The sequence below is a fragment of the Poecilia latipinna genome, unplaced genomic scaffold (genome assembly GCF_001443285.1).
Source record: "Poecilia latipinna isolate Pla-1442-1.1 unplaced genomic scaffold, P_latipinna-1.0 Scaffold242, whole genome shotgun sequence".
Lineage (NCBI taxonomy): Eukaryota > Metazoa > Chordata > Actinopteri > Cyprinodontiformes > Poeciliidae > Poecilia > Poecilia latipinna.
The window spans coordinates 38,525-43,197 of record NW_015112858.1 but is presented as its reverse complement, the minus strand read 5'-3'; the positions used below and the strand labels follow the sequence as shown (position 1 = coordinate 43,197).

General features: G+C 36.4%; 2 long non-coding RNA genes across 2 annotated transcripts in view; one reads left to right on the top strand and one right to left on the bottom strand.

Moving 5' to 3' along the window:
- Positions 1-71: 71 nt before the first annotated feature.
- The window catches only part of LOC106947453 (uncharacterized), an 8,245-nt gene continuing 3,643 nt past the window's right edge, over positions 72-4,673 (bottom strand). The window contains exon 2 of the long non-coding RNA XR_001424993.1: positions 72-674. This is a non-coding gene — a long non-coding RNA (uncharacterized LOC106947453). The remainder of the gene's footprint in view (positions 675-4,673) is intronic.
- On the top strand, positions 1,193-4,145 carry LOC106947452 (uncharacterized). Its single transcript, XR_001424992.1, has 3 exons — positions 1,193-1,929; positions 3,367-3,498; positions 3,624-4,145. It is a non-coding gene; the product is annotated as an uncharacterized LOC106947452 (long non-coding RNA).

Below are 4,673 nucleotides of genomic sequence, written 5' to 3'. Positions count from 1 at the left end.
TTTTTTTTTTTTTTGCCAACAAAATGTAAAACTCTGCAGACAAGAGCTGGAGAACGGTGGTACACACAGTCTTGGTCTGCATTATTTTTATTTTACATCTTATTTTGTATCAACCACATTACAAACCTGGCTGTGACTGTAAATGTTCTGACCTCGTTGAAGGGTTTTCATTCATTATCTACCATAACCATGGAAACGCTACAGGGTTACAATTAGTTACACATTAAAAAATCATCTTCCCGCAAACAGGTAATAATGTATTGTTTATGATCCAAGATTGATCTTTTTGTTAACAGGACAAGTCTAACGAAACAAGTCTTATCAGCTCATGTGTGACAAAAGACAATGATAACAGTTAGTCAGCAACAATCAAGTCCAATATTTAAGACTCGAGAACTTCATCAGGTCCACACAGAGGAGACGACTTCCAGAGACCAAAACTGAGGATGGAAATGAACAGGTTTTTTCCAGTGCTGCTGCTAGTCTGCACTGTCTCTGCAGCACAGCTTCAAGAGTCTGAGAACGACATTATTTCAAATTTAAGGCAAACTGAGGCACAGGTAGGAGAACCAGACCATGTCTCTGCTGCCCAGCAGACCCACACACAGGACATCGATGCTGTTCTGAGAGAGATGGGCGCCTGGTTGGCTGCCTTGAAGGTGGAGGTGAAGCACCTGCAGAGAGATAATGAAGGTACGTTTACAAAGAGAGTTATAGCATTAGCATTTGGAAATACAGTTTTTCATTAATAAAATGCTCATTTAAAATGATTGTTTTATTTATTTGTCGTTACAAACAGCAAAGACAAAAGAGCTGTATTCACTCAACCAACGGTACCAAGGTACTGACTGGTCGTAGACAATGTCCAAAAGTTCAATTTAAAGGTTACTTTGAATATATGACAGGCATGTACTTGTCAACTAAAACATTGTTTTTGTCATTGTTTTTTTGTTGTTTTTTTTCTTTAGCGCAGGAAAGACAGATGATAGAACTGCGGCAACAGAACCAAGGTATCTAATTTTTTTTCTGCAAGGGAAGAAGCCATAGAAATGGAAAAGATAGAATATATATATATATATATATATATATATATATATATATATATATATATATATATATATATATATATATATATATATATATATATATATATATATATAAAAGAGAAAGAGTTTCAAAGGAAAAGGAGATAAAAGTAGAGGACAGAAATAAGGGTAGAGGGAAACACGAGTCAACACCGTAGAAGTTTGCCTCTTGACCTGCAGAAACAAAACCAAGAAACCACAGCAACAAAAGACATGTGTATAAAACAATACCAAATAAAACATCACGGATAAGTACATGGTGCTAGTTAATACAAGATGTATTTACAGCAGTGTTTCTCAGTTTCTCAAATTAGTTATAGCCTAAGAAAAATAAGTTCATAGACCCTTTCTGGGTGTGCATCCCCCGAGCTCATACATTCATACAATAAATGTAAGACATGGCAAGACTCAGTAAGGAAACAAATCAATAATTTAGAGCAAATACTCTACAGATAATGTTTTATTTAATGCCAAGTCTTTGCTTTTCCTTTCATTTCAGTGCAGGCAACAGAACTGGCTACTGTTAAAGTCAAGGCAAGCTCCACTGAAAACAGAGTGGAAGGTTTGTAATGTTTGAAGAAAACTTGTCATGACATCACTCACTTTCTTGTCACTCCCTCTGATGTCTCCCTGTCATTTGCTATAACTTATTATGTTCATATAATAAATTTTAGACACGGGAAGACATCAGTAAGGAAACAAACCAATTACAGTATTACTCTTATTTCATGCCAGATATTTGGTTTTCCTTTCATTTCAGCTCAGGCAGCAGAACTGGCTACTGTTCAGGCCAAGGTGGACAATGCTGAAAATCAAGTGGAGGCTCTGAAGAGAGAGGGAGAAGGTTTGTGAACTCTGAAGAAAACCTGTCATGGCAACACATTACACTGCTTTTATCTCGAGTTTTGATCTTCTCCAGGACTTTGCGTCGATTTCCATTAATTTTTCATTCATTTCTACCACATGCCTTATCATTTCCAGTGGCTTTACCTACCTAGTCCCAAACCTAACCCAAACTCAATTCACACCTTATTGCAAAACCTAACACTTAACCCAAAAAACATCACTTCTTCTTATGGGGCCCACTCTTTTAGCCCCATATGGAGTAGTAGGTCTTCACACAACGTAGTGTTTGTGAAAAAAAAACAAAAAAAACTTTACAACATACACACACACACACACACACACACACACACACACACGCACACCTCCACACGCACACACCAACAAACAAGGCCTATGTGCACACACTCAAACTTAACCACACATACATTTGAAATATAAAGAACATCATTCTCAGAACAGTGTTTTGATGATTTAATGAAAAAAGGTGAAATACAAAAACTTACAGAAAACCATAAGAGCCAGAGCAAAAGACAAAATTATAAATCCAAAGAACTTCCAGGCAAGGAGACCCAAGGAGAACAGGGGGTAGAATGGGGAAGTGAAGGGAGTAGATGAAAGGATCCGGCGAGGAGTGACTGAAAATGAAAGGCTGAAACATTGGAGAGGATGGATGCTGGACAAAAGACCTGGGCTGATTAGCTAACTGGCTGCAGGTGTGAGTGGAGGGAGAGAGAAGCTGGCACAGGGTGTGAGGGAGAGTACACACAGGTGAGCAGAAAATAAATCTAACACTAAAGAATAACTAGACCGAAGAACAATAAAACTAGGCTAGCAAAGAAAAACTATAAGCAACAAATATGACTGATATATAAACAATAAATATGACAAATATAATACTGAGAAGAATTGAACTAAAGGAAAACAGGAATAAGACAAATCTATGAAACTAATATCAAATCAAACTTCAAAACAACATAACTGTCTGGGATCCTGACACCATTATCCTTACATAGCTACTAAAAACTTACTATTATAGTTCTTAGCTTCTGAAGTTAAATAAGCTCTTTTTGCATTAATTATTAGGATGACTCAAAATGGCAACCACACACCACACAGGATGAAACAATGTTTGAAATATTTCTTTATTCTTTTTTTACAATTTTTTTTCTTTTACACTTATTAATATGTGCAAACTGCAGTAGGCTAGATAGAATGCTACTGTCTGCCTTTCTATCCCTTTTGGCTAAAAGTATTTGAAGACATATCAAGATGCCCAAGATAAACAAAATTAAATAAATTCTAATATTTTTTGTACATGTTAATTGGATTTATCATGTTAGTAGGCCTGTTAAAACAATATTTATTCTGACAGTTAAGGTGCTTATTACTTATTTTCCCTGCTGTAATTTAATGATGTTCCATTTCTGTCTCTCAGCAAAACGTCTGGCTTTCTCTGCCTCTTTCTTGGCGTTGACTCCAGGAAACTTTGGACCATTCAACACACACACAACTCTGGTCTTCAGACATGTTGTTACTAATGTTGGAAATGCCTACAACCCACATACAGGTGCTTCAATTTACGGTTTATATTTTGTATTTACATGTGCTCACAATCGGAACATAAATGTGGTTAATTTGTTCTGATAGGAAAAGTAAGAAAAGGCTTACGTATCTGGCGTTAATGCTTCACAGGGCTGTTCACTGCACCAGTGAGAGGAGCGTATCACTTTGAGTTCTACATATATGGACATGGTTCTTCAAATCCTACATCTGCTGTGTTGGTCAAAAACAGAGAGCAGATCTTCACAGCATGGACAACTCAGCCTGAAGGTGGACAGAAGACGTCAAATGGCGTCACGCTGCTGTTAAATGTCGGAGACGTTGTATTTTTGCGCATGTGGGCTAATTCAAGAATTCATGACAACCCAGATCGTCACAATACCTTTAGTGGTCATCTGCTTTTCACTATGTAGGCCTCTGGCAGGATTTTTATTATGATGTGTGACTTGAACAAGGTGCAACTCACTATATAATTGATTTAAGTTATTCCTAATTTTCTGTGTATATTGAGAAGCTGGCAAAGTACATTAACAGGAGTATATTTATGTGATGAGTTCATGTGTCTTAATGAATTATTATATTTACGTTTTTGTAGTGTGGATTTATTTTGTGTGTGTCGTTTGTGTTCTTCCTGCCCAAATGACTACAAATAAAAAAAATAATCCAGTGATCTGCACAATGCCAGAGACAACTGTCACAACATTTGAAGTTTACCAATTCTGTCAATTCACATCAAGTCTCAGTGTATTTCCTTGGGATTTTAAGTAACGGACCAACACAGAGGACAGCATAATTATGAATTGGAAGAAAAACTATAGTATGGTTTTCAAAATTTTCTGACAGTTGAAGGGCACTGTGGTGCAGGTAGCTACCATTTTTCTGAAACCCCCATCAATTTTCTTGACCAACGGGTCTTTGGGGAGGTGCACAAAACACCGTCCTCAAAATAAAAGTCAACAGATTTCAAATCAAAGGCCAATCATCAGTAATATGTTTTCTGATAGTTATTTTAAAGAGTAATAATCCTATTTGGAGGCTCAATTCCATTTTATTTATAAATCTAACAACAATTCACAACAAATGTCTTCTCCTTGTTCTAAAACTATAAAGTTAAGTTTAGTATACACAGCAAATTCGGAAGTGTCAGATTTCCAGTGTAAGTGTTGTATGTTAAAAATAGTG